Source organism: Passer montanus, unplaced genomic scaffold (assembly GCF_014805655.1).
Source record: "Passer montanus isolate IOZ18808 unplaced genomic scaffold, ASM1480565v1 scaffold3, whole genome shotgun sequence".
Classification (NCBI taxonomy): domain Eukaryota; kingdom Metazoa; phylum Chordata; class Aves; order Passeriformes; family Passeridae; genus Passer; species Passer montanus.
In genome coordinates, this window is record NW_024367707.1 from 10,028,441 (window position 1) to 10,051,823 (window position 23,383).

At 37.6% G+C, this 23,383-nt stretch overlaps 1 protein-coding gene across 2 annotated transcripts in view; it reads left to right on the top strand.

Annotated features, from left to right (window-relative positions):
* Positions 1–23,383, top strand: part of MID1 (midline 1) — a 238,773-nt gene that overhangs the window by 47,041 nt on the left and 168,349 nt on the right. The window contains exon 1 of one of the 2 annotated variants that reach the window (XM_039714475.1): positions 19,989–20,279. The exons of the other annotated variant lie outside the window; for it this stretch is intronic. The gene's annotated coding sequence lies outside the window, so the exon portion shown is untranslated. Of the gene's footprint in view, positions 1–19,988; positions 20,280–23,383 lie in introns of those variants that run through there. 2 annotated transcript variants of the gene reach the window in all.

Sequence of the window (23,383 nt, forward strand, 5' to 3'; positions counted from 1 at the left end):
TCGAGAATATTTTTCTCAAAATATTCTTAAAAAAACATTTATTAACTGCCACTATAAAGAAAGCATTTCTGGAGAATGATCTAGGGAGAGCAGAGGAGAAGCTGCTCTTTAAACTGTGTTTATACCTTTGAAATTGTGAGCAGTAAGTGGCCATAGATCTCTTACTAGTCCAGGGAGCTGCAGTTGGTTTCATTCTGAATAGGAAATATTCAGGCTGGGAAAGGTTTTCAAAGTACAGGCATCCAAAATATTACCAGAACAACATCCAGGAGCAATGTTCTTGGTCACAATAATACAAGAATATAATCTGAATACACAAATATTAATTATCAGTTTATTTATGACAATCAGAAGAGATCAGAAGAAATGGTTATTTAATATGTTTGGGAAGTGCATGCAGTTACAGAGATATATTGTTTTCTCTCAATATTTTTGAAGAAAAAAAATTGGAGGAATACTTAGTTCAGTGCAGGTGATCATGTGGCTTCCAGTTCTCATACAGAGAGAACAAACACTACAATGTGCATAAATCAAGATCATTTGTGCCAGACAATTATTCCCTCTCACTTGGTTTAAAGTGAAATGGTGATCTGATGGCCCACTCAGCTTTTTCATGTTTTAGTAAGCTACATGCTTTGAAGCATGGAAAACATAAGCTGTGACCAACGTGGTTCTCTGGTTGCTTATGGCTGGTTCAGTGGAATGTATCTTTAATTTGTAGTTATTTAGAAGATTTTAAAGAATAAAATATTTCCTATTCTTTTTTCTTAACCCTTTCCTTGGGAGTTCTGTGGGGTTGTTATCATTCTTGCTTTAATAATTTCAGAGTAGTACACACTCTGAATGAGAACGGTTCATGTGACAGAAGGCTACACTAGAAATTTTGGCATTACAGTAATATTTTTTTTTCCTTCTCATTTAGTGTAGTGTTATATATTCAGATACATAGCCTATTTTTAGGAAAATTGACCACTTTTCCCTAATTTTTGCTTTTTATTATTTTCTCTTGGCCAAAGGAATCTTGCCCAAATGGCATCTCTTTAACCAACCACAAAAGATGTTTATTCTACTTAATTTTCAAAGGCCATTAAACTATAATATCACAGACCTTTCCTGTTTATCTTCAGAGAGGTGGTGTTTGCTTGCATCTGTGTGCTGGCCTTGCCATGGATCTGAACAGTTTATGGAAATACAAGGCTGAAATTCATGGATTACTTACACATATTTTCATTTTAGTACAGGCAAGACTGTTCACTGCAACTGTTTGATTTCTAAAATGAAGAATATTTATTAATTTTACTGAAACCCAAGTTCATAAATGCTGTTGAATACATTCCTTTGCGGATTTTTTATCTGAAGTGGTTACAAAAGCAACTTCTTCAATAAGATAGAGTACTTAGCCCTGTAATCCTAAACTTACTGTCCTGACAGCTGGAGAGCTGGAAAGGAGCAGCCTTTTCTTTATTTGTGTTTCTGTCTTTGTCAACTCTTCCTGGTTCATGGTGGAAACACTGAATTGAATATATCTTCCTTATATCCCTCTCAGCTCAGCCAAAAAAAAAAAAAAGGAAATTCAGTAGATTAAAATAAGAGATTATTGAGATTATTTATCACAACTTGAAATTATTCCATTAGAATTTAAACAAAATTTAGTTCTTAAATGCTCAGGAAATGAAACTTAATAACTTCTACCACTGCTTTGAGAATTAGAAAGATTTCTAAGATTAAGTGAATAAAAGGTCATCTAGTAGAAGAGCAAAGAAAAAAAAATTTTAAAATATCTATTTTCACACAGGGGATTTGACATCACATTTGGCACTAAATATTTTGTATTTTCTTCACAAGATGCAGGTTCATACAAAAATGTGCTAAGCCATTTAATACTCAGAATTTTAAAACAAATTTCAATTATTAATAGCCGTGACTCTCCAGGAGTTCTGCTCTCACCTCATAACTGTTGGCATCCAGGGCATTTTCAAAGTATTCTCTCTGGTAAATGCCTACTGGTGTAACTGTATCATGCTAAAAAGGAATTCGTTTCACAAATTAATCTGGAAAAACCAAGGCTGAAACAGAATTTCTGGTTAAAATTGGAGAGGAGCCTTTCCCACAGCAGCTAGTCTCAAACTTGGGTTGTGGCAGATAGTCTGGAGTTATTGCCATGGCTGATTTGCTGCACAGATGTGCAAAATCTGATTACAGCCTTAGTGAAAGTCATCACTCCTTTGTAAAATCATCTTAAGAAAGGAACAATTTTGTACACAGTTTCAAGTACCTACTGCTGTTGCCCACTTTTTCCACATGTCTGTCTGTCTGCATATTTACACACCCCTGTGTGTGTGGTTCTGGGGTACCTGTTGGTGTGCAGGAGCTCGTGGCACACAGCCAGCACATTCAGAGGCCATGAGTTAGATGAGAAAGCCATGACTGCCAGGGAACAAGCTGCTTTAACCAAGTATCCACAATGGAATTTGGAGTACCAAAGAATTTGGATTAACATAGCCAGTTTTGTTTTGGTTGGTTTTTTTTCCATCACCATCCTTTTGTCGTTTCTAATTTATTTCTGCATTTGCAGCTTTTGGAAGGGCTTTTTTGAAAGGGGCAAAGAATCTGGGAGTTCTTTTATTCTGGGAGAATAGAAGTCAGATTTCCTGGCTACAAGTCATGTGCCAGGACCACAAATTTTCCTTTACAGAAAAACCAGTTTTGTACTAGCTTGTAGCCTTGATTATTTCTCCTCTCCTCATATTTTCGGTTGGTTCACACAATGTTATAGGATACTTCAGAATAATGCCTCAGATTAAAAGTCTTTGTTAAGAGAGAGTACTTTAAATGTCTTCTCTTGTTTGTGTGCATTTGTTTTCTTAGCAATGACTAGAGTCATATTTCATCATTGTTTGTTCAGGATGTGTCTGATACATCCAGAGAAGAGCAATGAAGCTGCTGAAGGGTCTAGAGAGTGACTCATACAAGGAATGGCTGAGGGAGCTGGAATTGTTTGGCCTGGAGAAAAGGAAGCTCAGGAAAGACCTTATCACTCTGTACAACCACCCGTGAGGTTACAGACAGCTGAGGGTTGTCCTCCTCTCCCAAGCAACCAGTGACAGGACAAGAGGACACAGTCTCAAGCTGTGCCAGAGGAGGTTCAGATTGGACATCAGGAGAAATTTCCTCACTGACAGGTTAGGTGTTGGAATGGGCTGCCCAGGGAGGTGGTGGAGTCACCTGGAGGTGGTCAAGAAATGACTGGATGTGGCAGTCTGTGCCATGACGTAGTTGACATGGTAGTTGGTCAAAGATTGGACTCAATCTTGGAGGTCTTTTCCACCCTGATTGATTCTGTGGTTCCATGATCCAACAACAGCTGTTTCATTTTAAGTCTTAATTATATGCATTTTTAAAAGGTAGAAGGTATTTTATTAAGACAAGAGGTCCTACAGACAGTGGCTATCAGTTAGGCTTTTAACAAATCATTGCTCGTGAGAGCAATGAAATCTGTAAAAGATAGCTCAATAGGCCATGCAGATTTTCTTTTTTATTTGAATTATTTTGTTTTTACTTTTAGTAACTACTTCTAGACTGTTATAGTTATTTATTAAAGGTATATCTTCCGGCTCCCAGTGAAACACTAGAACTTTTATTCTTCAATACTATCATCTTTCTAGATACTAACAGGTGTTTCTCTTTTGAAGTTCTAAAAGTCCTATATTTTAAATATTTTTAATACATAAATACTATTCAAATCCTCAGAAGCAACTCTAAAGTCTACTTTTAGAGTACAGTTCATCTGTAGAAGATTAAGTAGGAAATTAAAGGAGCTCATAGTATTTCTTTGCAGTTAAGAAAATTTAAGTAGTCAGGAGGGGTTAGAGAATCATGTAGGTATCGCCTAGTTCTGCATTTCAACATTGTTTTCAAGTCTTGCATACTTTATTTTGGAGTGCTGGGCTCCATATATACCTGTAATTTGCTGTAAAATTGGAGAAATAATAATGGTGCTTTGCTATTCTGCAATGATGTTCTCTCTTTTCAGTGCTCCTTGAAGGTTATTCTGACACATAGTTTACTCACACTGTACGCTCTGCTCTGTGGATATTATTGGTAGGATCACAATTCAAGACTGCTAGGTATCTACTTTGAATTTCATAATCAAAGGCATGGTCTTCTTTTCTGAGCTGCTATTGTAAAACATATTTTTCATTTCTATTGGGTTTCTTTTGGATTTTTTTTACATTCATGTGTCAAAAACTTGCCTTGAACTGTGAACTTTAAAGGAATACAGTCTTTCATGTATGAATATGTTTGAAGACCTGGGTAAATTTGTGAATGGAGTGGAGATGCAGATGTTTGAAATTTGCAGTGCAGCCATTCAATAGCTTATTTGAAGTTATGTGTTATAAAAACTAGATACAGAATCACTGTTCTCCCATCTTCCAGGAAGTACAGGAAAGATGTTTAGTGTGTTAGCAATAGAGAGAGGTCATTGACACTTTGTACTAATAAAGACATCATAATCTGTTTAGACAAACTATATTTCCCTTTATTCTCCTTTCTTGTTTATTATATTTTTAACTTTAATACATATGCATGATGTTATAGCATGGGGCAGGGATGCTGCTCTCTGCATATATCTTAAGATTCAGCAAAATTATGATTCTCTCATGACTGGAGCTTTTAGAAATGAGTCCAACATATTTTTAATTCATTAGTATTGAGTATTAATCAGATCACCTTCTGTGGTATGCTTACTACTTTAGACAGGTAAATGAAGTAATTAATTTATGAGTAAAAAATGTAGTAATTAAAACAGTGGCAAAACTCATTTCAAGAGCAGTCTATCATGCATATACTTCTAGCTTTTGTTACTCACATTCTCTGGAATGAGAGTAAACATTTCTCTGAATTGAACAATTGAATAATTCTCTGAATTGCTGAATTACTTCCTGCAATGTACATCTGTTCTCTAAAGTCACACAAAAATGCTGTTTAAGGAAGGAGTTAAATGCAAAACATCAGATGTAATTACCATGCACAGATAAAGGTAATAAAACAATTCACCTTAAACAATGCATGGTGGATTCATGTGAGGTGTGGGAAACACACTGAATATGTTTGTGAGGAAGCAGACTCTGTAAGTAATTTGGACTGCATTTTCATCCATTATGAGCAGATTTGTCAGAGAGATCATTCTGTATCTCCAAACCTCCAGCATGCCCTCTCAATTTTTTCATGTTTTTCCTTATTCCACTTTATCTAGCAAAAGGAGGTATGAGGCAGCAGAAGAGCAAAATGTGTTTCAGGTGAGGTATAGATAAAAAGCATGGGACTCCTGGTGGGGATTAGTGACTGTGCAGGACAGCAGTTCAGTAGATTCCCTGCGTCCTGTTTATGCTTTGTTCAGCTTTTGTTGAAATCAAATTCTGCTGGATCTATAACATCATCATGCTGTTTTATTTTACACACACACACACACACACACACACACACACACACAAATTAAACGAAGACTGATAGGATTCTGTTAACAATTTTTAGTTCTTTTTCTTCATACCATACACTTTACCTGAATGTAGGAGAGAAACTATGAGAAGACAAGCTTGCATAAAGAAGCTGTAAGAAGCCCCTCCGAGTGAAACATTACTTTCCTGCTTTTTCAGTACTGTTTTCTGTTAAGCTTCTTCAAAAATCTTTCTCTATAATGCTTGCAGAAAAAACACTACTGCATTTTAGCTTCAGTCTTCATTATATGTCATTACATAGACTTGGTTTAGTCAAACAGGAAATTGTTATTTCATAATTATAAAGCCTTTTTCATTCAGTGTAATATTGTTAATTTTTTTATTAATTAATATTCTTAGGCCTTAATTCTTCACCTTTAAGTATAAACAAGTGTGTCTAGTCCATTCTTATAAAATCCTGCCTACATTAGGAAATCTGTTCTAAAGGTCGATTTGGCTCATTCAAACCTGCAGCAACATATCCTGATAACACATTCCCTAGACTACAAATGGGTTTCCACCTTTGCTCCAATTACAACATTTGTTTAAAAACTTGGGATCAGAGGGGGGTCTTTAGTTGTGGCAGAAGGGGTGACTGTGAGAGGCCCTTGTAACAATCCCTATGGGTCTCAACACAGGCACACCCAGCTCCTGCTGCTGGGGTGAGTTGCCCAGTTACCTGAGAGATGCAGCAATACAGGCTGTATGGTTGTGTTACATGTTAGTGCTGTTGAAATTACTCTGCCTTTTTATATTCCTTTTGTTTTCTTAATTAAAAATAATTCTAGGAGTCAAATTACTTGTTTATTCTTTTCAGAGGCTTTAAACTTAAAAAAGCCAGTTGATAAGATCATAGCAAAATTCAGGTTGGAAGAAGTCTAGAAGCCAATCTAGACTAACCTCTTGCTTAACCATAAGCTACCATGAAAGCTACTTGCTTAACCATAAACTACATGAAAAAGTAGATTTCCTTAAGTTCTTAAGTTCCTTAAGTTCTCTTTTTTAATTTTAAGTTACATATTTTTGTTGGAACCTGACTGATGATATAAAACCTGTTATTTAAGTAAGCTTACAAATCCCCTTCAGCTAACACAACTTTTCCCATGTCTATAAAATTTCAATTTATGTGTATGTGACTTAGCAAAGCTGACAATTGCAAAGATTTGTAACATGTTTATTTTTTAAGTTTCATCCACTTCTTGATCTTTCATCTGATAGCACCATCAGTAAAAGAATAATAAAACATCACTTTGAAAATGTCGTTCTATTATATGGTGATGTGAAAACACTTATCCAAACCATTAAATCAGTAATGTGGTGGGATAGATATACATTATACTAAAAAATAATGAATTTTGGAAGACAAGAGGACTGGAGGGTAAAAATGCATTTCTTTTGAGTTTGGATCTGTACATCTTTCTCTAGAAGATGTCTTCTTTTACATGGAGTGATTTTTCCACCGAATGGTGCTGTGAGTGACACGTTAGGCAATGTTCCTCCTAAAGGTAGCTTTACTGGGGAAACACATATTTGTATTTTTAGAAAGGTGTGACTTTGGCTTCAAGTACCAGTATCTCAGTAAGACAGTTCAAGAATTTGCTATGTCTTCTGGTATCTGAATACTCACCTCCAAAGACAGCAAAGCACAGGTCATTACACATCTATTTTAATTATGGTGTGATTAATTGATTCATCAAATGGGTGTGTGATGTGCCATGTTCCCCGATAGTCTCAGAACTCTGTTACTGCCAGATGCCTGTCCTGGAGTTTGCAAGAACTCTCTTTACTGGTTCTTAGAGTACCTGGTGCATCCACAATCCCATTTCATAGACCTACTAAGTGCAGTGATTGAATCCAGCTGTTTGCATTCTGTGTGTTGCTATCATTTGCCAGCCACTCACCATGAGAGCTGGGCAGGAAACAATTTTCTCACCCCATTAAAATCTTCTGAGATTAAAAAAAAAAAAAAAAAAAAAAAAAAAAAAAAAGTATTTTTAGGCTGTTCCCCAGAAAGGGTAAAAAAACCCCAAAATAGCTTGTCCTTATGACAGTCATTTCAGATGTGGAGATTCAGATTCCAAACTGCAAGCTAGATATCTTCATTAAATATTTGTCTTTTTGAATAAACCTTTTGAAACAATAATTTCCTGATGAAGAGTATTTAATATCCCAAATTCCTGATTATTTCTGTGTACCAGAGCCACTATATGCACATAGATGATTTGCCCTTGTTGAAAAACCTATTTTTTTTCCACTTGAGCAACTGCCAATGCTTTGGGAAAAGCAGACCTTGCACACTAATATCCCTCTCAGCACCACAGATCACCCATGCTTCATATAGCATCATTAGATATATCTGCTGAGAGTATGAATTGCATTTCCTGCCTCTTTTTTCTTTGTAGTCACTGTCAGTGACACAAATCTAATAAAAATAGTAGGTATATCCCTGTCCACAGATGGCTTTCTTGTGAAAGAGGAGGATGTAAACCCATAAATCTCTTGTTACTTTACTCACCTAAATGTCAATTTTGGCTCTAACTCTAGTGCTTTGTCTTATTATTCATAATATTATACTGCATTATATGATATTATTTGTATATTATATTGTACTTGAAAAGCACAATATTTTAGACACTGTACAACCTTAGTAGATGGCTCTTTCACAGACTAAAACTGAATATCTAGGAATTTAGAGTCTTGCATTTTTTAACCCAAACTACCATTGCAGTGTACAACTTCAAAAGGTTGTACAAAAGGTTCATTGGTACAGGTTCATTGGAAATTCTGACCTAACACATATTCCATGCCATGGAGGTGTTGGCTCTTAAGGGGTGGTGGGAAACGAGAAGAAAGGGAAAGAGTAGGCTATATTTTTTTCACTTAAGTTGTGATTATGTTGGGAATTTTTCATGATCTGATTACTATGATTAGTGAGAGATGCCTCGGTGCAAATTAACGTGCAAAGGAGATCCTATGCTGAAGTCATTAATATGGACTTTATTTAACAGTAAATGTGAAATAGAGCAATAATAAATAGGAAAAAGAGGGAGAGAGGGCAAAGAAAGAGAGTGACAGACGAATTAGAGTAGAAAGATAGTCACCATGCCTGTGGATCCAGTGGCACCCCATTGGACCTCTTCTTCTGGTTTTCTTGGTCATGGGGGTCCCCCAAAACACAGAGTCCAGTGGGTTAATATGTGCTGGTATATGTGGGTACACCCAAGCATCAACCCTGCAGGGGCCAGGGAAGATTTACACTGCCTTTTGCAAGACTGGATGTGTCACCCTGTTTGTGGATCACACACAGTTGGTGGAAGGCCTCAGGAATGAGTCTGGGGGCACTTGGAGAATCTTTGATAGTTGATCCTTTCTAAGCCATGGCAGCTACCTCTCACATAAATGTGTTGTGTGAATGTGACCTTCCTGGGGTGGGGAAGTTTTACAGCTGGGGCAGTTTGTGTCAGGGAAGAAAATTCACATGATAAACAGCACCATCCCGTCTCCTCAGGTCTACTTACTCAGCCCAGCCTGCAGCCTCTGGTGGTTGGTGTCACTTCTTCTGTCACATGTGGACCAGAGCTTTCACCATCACTCACTCAAAAAATCCTCCTCCCCCTTGACTGGCAGGGAAGGAGTGTGAAAACCTGACCTCAGTAAATGAGCCTTGTTTACTTCTCCTTAGACCTGAGATAATTGGACAATAGTACAATGTTTATCTTATCTCAAGGTTCTGTCAGGTGGCTTAACTCAAAGTCCAAATTCCAGAAATCCTGGAGGCATATTTGGGGTGGGGGGTGGGCTTTTGTAGTCACAGCTTTTTTATAGTTTGCCATAGAGGGCAAATCCTTCAGTGATCCTAATACTGTTTAAGACAAGTAGGATTTTTAAGTCTCTTACAGGGTTGAAGGCTAAGAAGGCCTAGAGCTAATTGTGATATGAATCAGAAATAGCACTGTAACTCATACAGCAGGTAACTATGAACCCTGCAGGTTTTCACAGTGCTGATCAGCAACGGATTGGACACTAGAACTGCTGAGTACCCTCTCTACTGCTGCTTCAGGATGTGTGTGTGTGCAGGAGCAGCGTTGGTAAAGGCAGTGTATGCCTGCTTTGGCAGAGAATATGGTGCTGTCCCCACTGAATGCAACAACAAGGCTTCCAGCAGCCTTTTCTCTAGGTGATGTTTGATCTGCTGGCTCTTGGGGATGTCCTCAGAGTGTCTGTTCACTCACAGATTTTTCTTTGTAGTACTACAAATGGTGTGTGATGTCTGCTAAGAATCTGCCAGTACTGGGCCAGTGAATAGGGAGAAACAGCTGGCACATCTGGCTCTGGGATACTGCTGAGAACTGGGCAATGCTGGGTTACTCCATCAGTGCAGGTGTCCAACACATCACCTTTCTCTCTGAAGCCAGCATGATTTGTTGAATACTTTTCAGTATATTACTAATTTTAAGTGAGTTGTTTAGAAATGGAATTGTGTGTAGGCAAAATGATTGGATACTTCATACTGTGCTAGATACTTTATGCTATAAATTTCTCTTCTAATTTATGGTTATTTCTATTCATTCTATGAAAAGATCAGCAGTAAAAGGAAAACAGCAATGAGCAGCTTTTTTTGATACTTTCCTGACTACTGGTGTATAAATAATTTCTGAAAGATATGGTTAACTTCCCTGGTGGGAAAATAAAAATGCTAAATAATTCTAAAGAGTGGAAGCAGCTCTACCCAGCAATTTATTTCTTAAGATACCAATAATAGAGCTGGTAGCTTCATGATTATTTTCTTTAAATAGTTCAAATAGAACAAGAATAAGAGCAACTAAAAATCAAGGGATATCTGCAAGATATAGACTTTGTAGGGTAATCTTCTATTATATATATCTTTTATTTACAGACTGAAAAGCTTATGATTCTCCTCCACAGCATAGCTGGATATCCCTTAAAGCTTAATGGCTTTTTCTTAACAATGCTCATCTTTTGAGGGAACAAAAACTCCACTATAAGGACAGGTAAGGAAAGAACAGCGAGATCAGGATTATCCAAGGTCACAGTGAAAGCACACAATAGCAATAGAGACGAAGTGCAAACTTTAAAATGTGTATTAATACCTAGTCTTTCTCTCCACAATATCCTTTCTACTGCTACACACTGCTTTTATTTGTAAGGAGCATCACATGTTGTGTGATTTAGCCTTCTATTAATGGTAAGACACCCACAATTCTATCTCTTTTCCCAATGCTCTTTGAAAATGAGTTCATCAGTACCCCAAATGTCTCCAGGGAACCATTCTTGTTGTCACAGTTGCTATTCAAACGATAGAAACATGCAGAGGAGGAGATTTGCCTGTGTGAATGAACCCCCACGATGGAAGGTGACCTCTGTCTGCCAGACGTGTCGGGCGGGTTCACTGCGTGATCCTGCATGAGAGGAGCTGCCTTCCAGCCCCTGAGCACAATGTCTGGGCTGGGGGTCACCCTGCAGCCCCCTGCCCTCTGCTCCAGGCCACGGGACTGACCTCCTCCCTTGGAGAGCAAGACCCCTGCCAGCCCAGCTGAAATGGGCTCAGCAGATTCCAGCCTGAGTGCAAGGCTCAGGGCTTGGCTTTCGGCAAGAAAATCGGTAATAGGAGACAACATTTGTCTTTGGAGGCACTGCTGCTGCCAAAGAGTACATTCACCCCCATTCTTATTCAAATAAGGTGCATATTCAAGACTTCACTTGTTCTAAAAGCTCTGTGAAATCTTGAGGAGAGAAAAATAGAAGAATGCTGTCAAGCTTCTGTGGCAATTAAAAAAAATATATATAATGATATGCTTTTTCTATAGTGATTTCTAGTGTAATTTCTGTGATATGGTTGCACATACATGTGTATGCATATATACATATGTACGTGTAGTAAGTCCGTGTGTGCATGGGAATAAAATAATGTCATCATCATCATCAGAAAAAAACACCAGGGATGTCTGAATTAGCTAGTAAAGGTTATACATGGAATTGGGAAGTTCCATGTGTGATTAAACTAGATTCCTTCCAGTACCCTTGTTTAATTCAGGACTATTTGTATGAATGAGAGATGCCACATTTTGTTGTTGAGTTAGTGCCAGCAAGAGGTGACCATGTGGGTTGAAATGGCACACAACTGAAAACCAACACATTTTGCATATTTTAGACTAAAGTTGCTTCAGGCACTTTCGATATAATTTCCTTTACTTCATCACATGGAAAACAAATCAAATGGCTGCATTACAGAAAAATGGGACATTCCCAGGGTACAATACTTGCAGTGTTGTTACTTCCTCCTGTTCTAGTGTCCATGATACTTAACAGCTCAAACTGAATTTCATTCAGAAGACATTTACAGTCTGAGGATTAGATTCCTTTGTCCTCCACATCCTTGAATAAGAGAAGGTGGGAAAGACAGAATGAAAGACCTGAAATCTGGTACATTCCAGATATTGAGGTTTCTATACAGCAAATTACTTCTTGGAGTTACTGTGTCTTAGAGCATCTCTGTGTAGCTTTTCCCAGATCTTCTTCAATTTCCACTCACATGCAGAGACCTGAGAGAATATTAGGTTCTCTTGCAGAAAAATTGATTATTTATTTGAAAATTAAACCTTTCCTTTTTATTTTTCATAAAAGCTGTAATAGTTTAAGCTCTACAAAAAAAGCTGGTGTGTAGGACAAAAGGGATTTCTTACCACAGGATCAGGGTTGATTTTATATCCCCCTTTCATTAATCTGAGGTGCCTCAGAGAACTGTGTATATGTCAGACTGCATTTTATTGTAGAGGTTAATTGCTGCAAAGGATGATCTATCTGCTAGAATTTTTGTTCACATTAATAAACTCTCTTGGTAGTTGTATAAACATTTACTGTAGTCCATTAATGAAAAGTGTGCTAGTGCAGGTGCTGAGTATACCACAATAAAATTTTAGCAGTCAAGAGGTTGTTTATTGTACTTGGTCACATACTCTTTTACACTCACATGTATTGAGACTGAAATGGAAAAAATGAAAAACCAAGATTAGTGCCTCTTAATATGGGAAACAAATTAAAGGAAAACATTTTTATCCACTGTGCCTTTTTTTTAGCTGTAAAACAATGCATTATTAATTTAGAGGAATTAATGTTATTTCTCCAAGCATGCTATTCACAATTTTTATTTTTCTTTTAGTATTGCCATAAAAACAATGGAAACCAAGAACTCGTGACAGCTCATTTTAGGTCTGGTAGGCTTGAACGTAAGCTGAGCTGCCCAGAGAGAGTTGGTGAAAGAGTTTACTTGCTGTAATTGTAATAAAGGAAATTTAAAAACCACAACTTGTTTCAAGTAAAAAATGAATAACTGAATATTGTCTGAAACATTTTTCCCCTCTCGTTGGCATGGTTATGTTCTTTAGGCAAGTGGCATTATTGGTCTCAGGACACAGCTGCTATTTCTTTAGATAAGTAAACCTGTGCTTCTGAACCATTCAGTCCAGTAATTCCAGTCAAGTAACTACAAATTCCAAGTTTGTAGTATCAGAACTGTGGCTTTCCAGTGTAAGAAAAAAAAAAAAAAAGCTAAGAATAGATCATAAGTAGGGTTCCAATCACATAGATTACTTGTTCCCGGTGTTGTGCTTCATACATGCCTAAAGGGTTTGAAAAAATGTTAGACACATTTGTTGTTTTATACAACGTATCTTCATTATTATTCTCTAGATCACATTTATTCCACAAAGGTGTCCATTCTCCGACTGCCATGCTATTTTAGCTATTAAAATATTACAAAAGCATAAAAATATATTTAAAAAATAATTTCTCTAAGGAAGTGTGAGGTGTTTAGCTAGAAAATTCAGATTTATGTCATTATTATTACTACATCATTATAACTTTTTTTTGTGTGTTCCTGCAAGATATGGATTTCTGGATTTCCGTTTCCATGTGCCTCACATATGTAATAGAGATATTTTATAGTTTTCTTTCTTTCTTTCTCGGCTTTGTGCCTGAAGCATCCGTGCTCAGGTGGAGCTCAGCTTTGCGCGGTTCAGCCATAGGAGGGAGCCTCTCCTCTTCCGAATTCAGCGCGGGAGCTGCAGGCGCTGCCTGGGCAGGTGTCCTCCTGACATCGCGTTTGGAGGTGGAAACGCTTCCTTTGCTCCTGTGCGGCTGATCCCCGGCAGTTTCACAGGCAGGTCCATTTGCACGGGAGCCAAGGCTGCTGGCTCCACAAACAGCTATGCAGAAACTCTCAAACCTGCTCCGGGGGGGTTTTAGAAGTGCAGGATCATACATGCATAAGAGGGATTTGCGGTTTTTTTTTGAAAATAGCTGTTACATAAGTACCTGCCAGCTCACTGCATCATCCACAGCTGGTACAAGAGAGAATGGTGTTTGCCTGGTGCTGCAGATGTTAGACTCTTTTTCATGACATTTTTCTCTTCACTACAGACAATAAACTTTGGACAGTCCATTTTTCAGTTGTTGTCCATTAATTCAAGTTAGGTTTGACCTTAGCACAAGTTTATGCTGTTCATAATTAAACTTATTCTTTAGTGGAGTTCCTTTAGGTGGAAGGAAACACATGGCAGACTATAATAAAATTTCTGACTACTTTGATTATGTTGAATTGCACCAGTAAGCTGCTATAAGAGAAAGAGGATTAGTCAGTCAAATTAAAAACCACAAAATAGATGCAGAAGGGAAATACATCATTAGAGAGGAAAAACAGAATGGTTAGAGCAGCCTGAGCAGAAGAATAACATAAAATGTTATAAGAGCTTAAAACCCAAATTGCGTTAAATTTTAGGTAATTTGACTGCATAAATCTGAATACGAGATGTAAAGGAAAGTGCCCTTGAAGTTTATATGTTGTCAAAAATAATTTGCTGTGGTTACTTGTGCTTGGTGATTCAGCTTGAAGCTCCCTTTTGCAATGGTCAGAGGTTTCCCTTATGTTTGACCACCAGGTATGCCATCCTCCTCCTCAACATACAGGTCTGAGCTGGGGCACTGAGGGTGAAGTGGCCTCTGAGAGAGGGATGGAGATGCTGCTGAGATGTTACAGAAACACAACACTTGTGGAATGAGAGCTCCCAGTGTACTCAAACAGGAAAGTGGGTGCTCCAGCCTTGCAAAGCTGCCTTTTCAAGTTTCTCTCCTTCTTATTTCAGTTCTAGGCCATATTATTGCTTTCTGAATCCTCTGCCATTCAATATATACTCCGAAATTTGTCCTGGATTGTAAAAGGTTTATTTTACACTATTTTGTAGAAAAGAAAAAAAAAAAATCCCACATTTTCTCACAGCAAGAGCAGTGCATGGTATTAACTCAGGCATTTCTCACACCTAATATTCTACTACTTTTCTTGCATACATTATTGGATAATGTCCAGATAAAGTCATATGTTATTTTTTCTTGTCATATGAATATGATGGTAATTCCTGGGAGGAATCTTTAATGAGGGATTAAATCTACAACAGTGCTTATGTTCCAGCTCAGTACTACAAATTCTTGTTTGTATAAGTAGATTTCTTGTATGGGGTCTGATTAACTGTAAGGCATTGATGATGCTTGTGTTTGCAGCAGTTTGCAGGGCAGTTTCCCATAAGCTATTTATACCATATGTCTGTACCCCTCTTTACTCCTTTCTTCTCTCCCCCTTCCTAAATATACCCTAGTTAGCTCTATTAATTTCTCTTTGTTTTGGAAAAATGGACAAGAACATCACTATTTAAATAATTGTGTATATGTTTTCACTGTACTAATATTCAAAAGTTGGAATTCCAGCTGTGCTGCAAACCTCTGAACTACAGGGAAAATACATGTGTCTCCTCCAAAAGACTTAACAGTCTGAGGCTCCAAGCCTAAGAATTTTTTAGCAGATGTTTGTCTTTATATGCTAAAGGGGTTACAAAAGTCTTGATGCTTGGGCTTTAAAGGCCCTCCAGTCTTCTCAATAACTGTGTCTGTGTGTCTGCTCGTCAGTCTGTCTGTCATCACAGCACAGTTGTGATGACAATATCTGATCTTTAAAAAATACCAGGGAATGTCCACACTACGGATGTTTCCTGACCCCATGCTGCCCACTGAAGCCTAGGTTGGTGCAGAAGGCTGTGGAAGATAGGCTGGATTATGGGAATTTTTCCTGGCTGCACAAGGGATGTGCCCCACTGTCCAAAATGACAGTGTTGGCTTATCATTGACCAGCATGCCATATCTGCCAAAGCCCCTGAAAAGGCACTCAGAATGTGTTTTCTTGCCAAATTTACAGACAACCTCTTTTTTGCTCCTTGTATCTTATTGCTGAAGGAGGTTTAGCAATGTGTAGTATCCCTGCTGTTCTTTTCCTTCACTGTTTTAATTTTGCTCTTCTATCTAACTTCAGGAAGACTGGCATATTTACTGAAGTTTGCAGGCTGATGCACCAGTGTTGGCTGATGCACTTTGAAGTTCCAAGCTAGATATCCTCAGCTTCACACACACACTCCTAATGTAAACGCAGCTGCACTGCTGAATCCTTGCTTTCATCCAACCCTGAAACAAAAGCAGAGACTGGGTTTAGGCTGAACCCATGGAGATCAAACCCCAGGGAAATGCTATTAGATAACCCTGGATAAAGCGAAACATTGACTTCAGTAACATTCCTGCTCAAGTGACTCCAATCATCAGTTTTTAATTTCTCTTCCTTTTTACCCAACTATGGTTTTTTTACTGTGTTCTCCTCTCATTGTTAATCCTTTCTTCCTTGTCGGGTCATTCCTCTTCCAGTTTGCAGAGATGCCACCCCACTGCTTTCTCAGAAAAAAAATCTGGTCAAATAGATAAAGAATATTCCTGAAATTTGACATACATGTGTTATATGTGTTTAATGCATTAAAAAACCTTACCATTGAATAGTAAACTTTTAAAATTGATTGACTGTGCTAAGGAGCCCATTAAAAAGTGTACTCTTAGAGCATCTACTGACCATAGAACTCATGTTTCTCAATCAAATGCTTAAAAGTCACATGGTGTATCTTTAAAATGTGAATTTCCTTCTGTTTATAAAGATATGCCATCTCCAGATGATCCAGATGATCTTTAAGGTCCCTTCCAACCCAAATCTTTCTATGATTCCATTTTCTACACTGCCTTTAAGAATTACTGGGAGTTTAGGTTAAAAAAAAATCAAAGAGGTGCAGTAGATTGCATTAATCAGAGTGCACTCACCAGTGTCTCAAAGAGCTCAGGAATCTTTAGTTTTGCTGGAATCTTTTCCAGTGCAATTGCCTGCACCACTCTGCTTGTAGAAAAGATCCTCCGAACTGCTCTTATGATTGCTATTAAACATGTATGGCTGTTATCCAAATGAAAGCCTTGTCCAAGAGCCTTATGCTTTTTGTTAATCCTAGAAATGAGGAAAGGAGTAAATATTGTGCAAAAAAAAAAAAGGTGCTTTGGACAGATTCTACAGATAAGAGGACATAGTTGTGAGCAAGCAGAGAAAACCTTACAGAGCAGAGTGCTGCTATTTCTTAAAGCTCAAACTGTCTTCAGGTATTTATAATGAGTCTGAAAGTTACATTCTGCTACAAGAATGAGAAAAATGAGCTCTCCCAAAATTTTAGTGCCTGTAACTTTTGTCCCATTGTGAATTTTTTGTTCCTCTATGAAAGCTTCCAAGTACAAAGGTGACTGCATTTTTCACGCTTCATTCTTCCTTTTGATCGGTAGAGCTCATCTCATTTGTGCGTGGCATAGTTAACCACCTGCTGGATGGTAGAAAACTTTTTATTTAGAGGTAATGTATTTATATCAAGTGGTCTGTGAAGAGGCCTTATTGTTTCTAAAATGTTTAAGATACTTCCTTCTTTACAATGAGAATGCTCTCAGATTGTTAGGGAGAGGCAAAGAAGCAATGGTGGCAGTTTAGAAACTGTAATTGGGATGCAAATGGTTCACAAGTGCATCTTTTAAAACTTCTTTTCAAAGGGTGAAATTCATACCACATTACTTTCACTATGCTAGAGTCCCCCCCTGAGTCCCACAATGGGGTCACCTAAACCAAGAGTGTAATTCTAAGGTGGTTCTTAGGAAAAAACAAAAGAAAAAACAAACAAACAAAACCCCAAAACAAACTAACTAACAAAACAAAGTAAAAATTGGAATTTAATTTATGAAACTTGATAATTGCTGATATTCCTCTGTACAAATCTGTCAGATTTTACTTTTTGTGGAATATCAATCACTTTCTGTCTTTTGTTTGATTATCTTTCAGTATCATAAGTTGGGTACTACCTCATGTATATTCTAATTGTATTAAAACAAAAATATTTGTAAATATGGAAGCACTTAAATATGGTTATCTGAAACAAAGTACATCTTTTTAAAAAGACAGTAAAATTTTTTTTAAGAATGTCAAAAGATATGGGCTCCTGTTCAGAATTGTGAATATTGAATCCCAAACTAGAAACAATAGTAACATAATTTGTGTGATAACAAATACAGACCATATGAAGCTTTATCTCAAACATGAGTAGACTAGACCCTGGTTTCAGAAATCATCTTCTGGAGCAGGATGATCACTGGAGCTGGGTTGAGCTATTCTGGAACAGCAGAGGTTTGGCTTTCTGCCAGAGATTTTGTTGAGGCAGGTCATTTGGCCCCAGTATCCACCTGTAAAATCAGAGATCTGACACCCTCCAGTATCTGTGATGAACCCATCTGATCAGATGAACAATCAGAAACAAAGACCAAGATATATTAACAGCCTGTGCTCCTCTCTAAGGAAATAAGAGGCCAACTACAGGCATTAGGATTCCTTTAATGAACTCAAGCCTGTGGAGGTGGAGCTTTACATTTCAGAGTTCATTCACCATCTTCCTTTTTCATATCTTTCCATGGAAAAGCAGTTTCTTCATGAAGAGTTCTGTGAAATCTAAGAGGACTTTTATGTTAAATATGTTAGTCTTCTAAAAAGATTTCTGAAATAATTTTAGCAGAGAATCTTCATTCAAATACTGAATTTGCAGACATCAATTTTAAGATATATGAATCCTCTGATACTTTATGATGTCTTTTAGGTAATAAATAAAAAACATCACATTGCAATTTTTGGCCTCAGATTATTGCAGTGAGACCTTTGTAAGAGATAATTCACAAAAGTCACAGTCAAAGTGTTCTTTGGTCATAAATGAAACAAATCAAATTCTTTCTTTCCTTCCTTCTTTCCTTTGTTCTCTGGAGAGGTTGCTATTTTCCTATACTAAAATATGTCTGAAATAAACAATTTGGATTAATTCGTCCTCTTGAAGCCTTTTCCTTCTGCCCTAAGACCTGAACTCCAAGTGGAAAGGGATTCCCTTAAATTCACGATTTTGTGTTCCAGGCATTTATTGCACATTTGGTTCACTGTTAAAATGGCTCTGTATGGTGGAAGATTCTCCTCTGCTCCTGTCTCCTCCTTCAGCTAAGCAATAATGGGGAGACAGGGCTGTGAAGTCACAACCCACATTGTGAAAAGAGATCCCATCCATCAAACTGTCACCTTGGTTTTCTCTCCAGGGTCACAGAGGAACAAAGTCAGCTTGTGTCAGGTTGAAATAGCATTGGTAAGTGTTAGTGTGTGTGAAGCTGGTGGCTTGAAGTCTATTTATTTTGTTTGAAAGGCTCAAACAGCATGCTGCCAAGCAGAGGAACAGGCAGGAGGAAGTCTCCTTATAAATTATTACTGGAAGGCTCACAGCCAACATTTAAGATGTGAAATTATGCCATCTGCTTTTCTAGGTCTTTGATTTACTTTGAGGCAGCTGCCTGTTTCTGAGTTCTTTGCATCTTATGGACAAGTAAAACTTGTTCTAAAAACTATTATGACAACAGTGCTTCTTTAACAAGGATTTAATACTTTCTTGAAAAGCAGAGGCTATGCGGAGGATGTTATCTCAATATTTATCTCATGTTTTCAAGATAATTTGTATTAAAAATGTTGTTTCTTTTTACATAAACTGGAAATGAAGATAGAATCATTTTCTCATTGCAAAAAATGAAATTGCTTGTTCTGATTTTAGCTATCAGAAGCATTTCAGCAAGGCACCAGCGGTTTTTTAATATGGTGCCTCATAATGTTATTGATTTTGTGTCTGTTGGGGTCTCTTTTCTTATAATTTTGTTATTGATTTGCTGGGGAAGCATCTTTGTTGATGGTGGTTTTTTTACCGTTTGAAATATTTAAGATTTACTCTCATGTTCTTTGTGAAAAAGAAACATCTAAGGCCCAACAAGAGCTTTAGGAAGTCACATGGCTAATTTTAAAAGGAGGAAAAAAAGCCTAATTAGCTCAGTGCGGGCTAACTGAGATGCGCGCGGGTGACTCTTGCAAGCACCCAGGGGTGTTCTCATTTCAGAAATGAGAGGCTGGGAGGGAGATGACTGGAGATGGACACTTTTCCGTGCCGTGTCCCGTCGGGCACGGTGGCTGGCAGGCTGGTGGCTGCCCTCCCCGGGGATGCTGAGCGGCGGCGGGGCTGGGGCTGAGCGCTGGCAGCATCTCCGCTTCCCCCACCCCCCGGAGGACCGCTCCTGCTGAAGTCATTTGGTGCGAGCTGCTTTTTCCTGTGCGAGGATTAGGGAGTAGGAGAATGGCTTTGTGAGGAAGCTCGGAGAGTGGGAGCTGAAGAGAGGCTGAACAGAGGGGCCGAAAGACTTTAGCCTTTCATAGTTCTTTCAGTCAGTTCATTCTCAGAGACCAATTGCATGCGATACGGCAGCTGGGGGTTTTGTTTTCCTTTCAGCTGTGTACTGTAGGAGAAGCTGGTAAGGTTATTTTTTTTTTCCCTTGTTCTACTGTTCCATGATGTTATTGTAATTGCTTTATCGAAGCGGCTGTTTGGTGAAGAAGGGAAATTGGTTAATGATGCTGAGGGTCCCTGCATTGTCTCTGCTTTGTGCAGCTGCAGTTTGGGGAGAGGCACTGTTTACAGTACAGGGGCTGGTTTCCGCTGAACAACTTTGCTGTTATTTTTCCGAAGTTCTTTGAGCTTTTCTTTTGGCAAAGCTAGGAAAATAAGCAAATAAACAGACTTGGCTGTTTGCAAATGGGTAAATTTATAGAGGCTGCAATTTGTTGAAAAATCTGTTCTGCTTAATTCTTAGCTTCAGATGTTCTTGCTTTGATGTTATCAGATCTGTTACTTTGCTGAATCAACTCCAAAACTGGGTTTTATGTGAGAACCTTTCTTCACAAACCTTTTCATGTTTTCAGCAGGGCCAAGATAAATTGATAGCCAAAGAAAACAAAACAAAAATGTATCTGTGGAAGGTGGAAGTATTTGAGGAAAGAAAGAATCCTAGGGGAATTCAGGAATTAAAAAAATAAATGAAGAAGCCTTAATTCATAGCAGTAATTTTTAGCAGAATATCAGTGTAATGGGAAGCATGTGGTTAAGCAGAGACTTGAAATACTCTTTCAGAAGATCCAAGATGTACAGGTGCATGTCCTGTCTAACTGCACCCTTCCAAAGGAAAAGGAAAAGTTATCAAATGATGGCCTTAAAGGAAAAAAAAAAAAGGAGTGTTAAACCAGAAGATCCTGGCTATCCTGTTCCTTTTGTTATTTCTAGAATAGTGACTTGTGTTGGTCAGAATCTTTTATTTCCTTTCATTTTATCGTGGGAAACTTTAGCTTGAATTGGTTGGACATACGTGAGCGCAGCTTGGGGTACACCATGCCTATTCCACAGGCAGCCTCTGAAAATCCTGCCTGTGACTCAGATGAATTGTAAAGACCATAATTACCAACAAAAGTTTCTTTTGTGCCCATTCAAAAATCGCAAACAAGGTAAGAGGGAATGATTGACAACAGTTACGCTACTGATTGACAGAGAACCAAAAACTTGGTTTGTGACTTACTATGTTAGTTTTTCAAGAAGTGTTGACCTTTTTCACTATTATTCTGTTCTTTCTGATGGACTATTCCCAACTCCTCTATTGAGGCTAGAATGTCTATCTAAAATGTGTCTTTGTAATTACTGCCTATAGTCTGTATGTCTCTTTACAATGATATGCTTATTTGTTGATGCCGAAACAAAATTGAGAGATGCATTGCAATCAGACCTCCATGAAAGAATGTGTATCTTTTATATGCCTCACATGCTTAGCTATTGATTTCAGCTACAGATTTCACTCCTATGAAGTAATGAAGTGCCACATCCAAATCCTGCAGATTTACACTCACAGTTCTAGCTGCTAATAATGGAAGGCCCAAGTATATCAATGTGGTTACTCATGTGAGTAAAGATTTGAAGACTCATTTCCCATTCATGAATGAAATGGTTTGGGAAATGCACAGTTACTATGGTTCTCTTTTGGCTTAAAAACAAAAATCTCTACAAAAACAACCACTAATGAGATCTGCTAGAGGGGCCCAAGGATAGAAAAATTCAGTGATTTAACATAAGAATGTGGTATTAATATAAGAATGTGACAGCAGCGTTTTAGGAGTTATAATAAAAATGTTCCCTCTCTTTAGCTTATTAACAGCTTTAGAAGCAAGGGAAATTTAATTAATCTCTTTGTGTTGCACCACTACATATGGCCATGACTCTTGAAATACCACCACAACTATGAGGTACTCCTTACCTTAAAAAAAAAAAGTTAATTTAGGGTGGTCTTTATCACGTACTTGTATGTACTCTTAGTGATAAGTGTCACTCCTAGCAAATACAATAAACTGCTATTTCTGGTTAGGCTTCTCCTGGTTGTAGGTAGGCAAAGGTAACAGAGTCTCCAGGGGGCAATGTTTATTTCACATACTTGGTTTCACTGCAAGCAAACAAGAAGCAGGATGCCTTCTGTGGCAATTGATACACCAGTTAAGGATCCTCGGTTCTCTAAAAGAGAAATTACTCTGGTTCAATGTTTCTAAACTGTTCAACAGCATCCTTTATTTTACAGAGATAAAAGAGATTTATTTGCTGCTACTTCTCAAATTGTATTTTGGAGAAAAGATAGTCATCTAACTTAACAGAACTCACAACTGATTTTACAGGTCTGCATGGTAAAGGAACTATACTAAAATTATTTTGCCAAAGAGTCCTGAAATTACCTGTCTGAAACAGAGAATTGTCCATCCCATCAATTTTTAAAAGCAGACATACATGGACTTTTATATGGCCATTATTGTTGGAAAAAGGGCCTTGGTCACCACCAACATCACATTTATACATAAAGAAGTAAATCTTGGCTATAAATGTCTTATATTGAGTTAAAGCAGAACAAAATTCCAAACACATAAGCAAACATAATATTAATTTATAAAATTAGAGCAATCTAAACATGTTCCAGCAGTCATTAGCTATCCGCTGTTTGTCACAACTGAAAGGTTTATGCAGATCAAAACAGTAATATTGCTTCTCAAAACACATAAACATTTCTGTAAAAGAAGTTGTGGAGGTGGACCTGCCACACTGGTGCTCTGCTGGAGTTTGGTGATTTTTTTGGTGAGTTTTTTCAATTTCTGGGTCTAAATGTTACATAAACAGTGTATAGAGAAAAAAAAACAAACCAAAACAAACAAACAAACAAAACCCCAAAACCCAAAAAAACAAAAAAAACCCAAACAAAAAAAAAAAACAACAAAAAAACCCCCCAAAAAATCCCAAGAAGAAAAAAGGGTGTGTCTCCTATATGATTTACATTATACTTATATATATATATGTATAAACATTAATGAACATTTGTTAAGATGTACTTGGCATACTGCAGATTTTTCCCAGCTGGTTTTGTTAGTATTCTTTTACTTGTACTCTGGCTTGCACCACTGTAAGATCTGTTCTTTGAATAGATCTGAAAAGACTCATGGAAACATCAAACATCTTCCATATCAACTAAACACTTCTATGTTTGTTATTAGGATTATT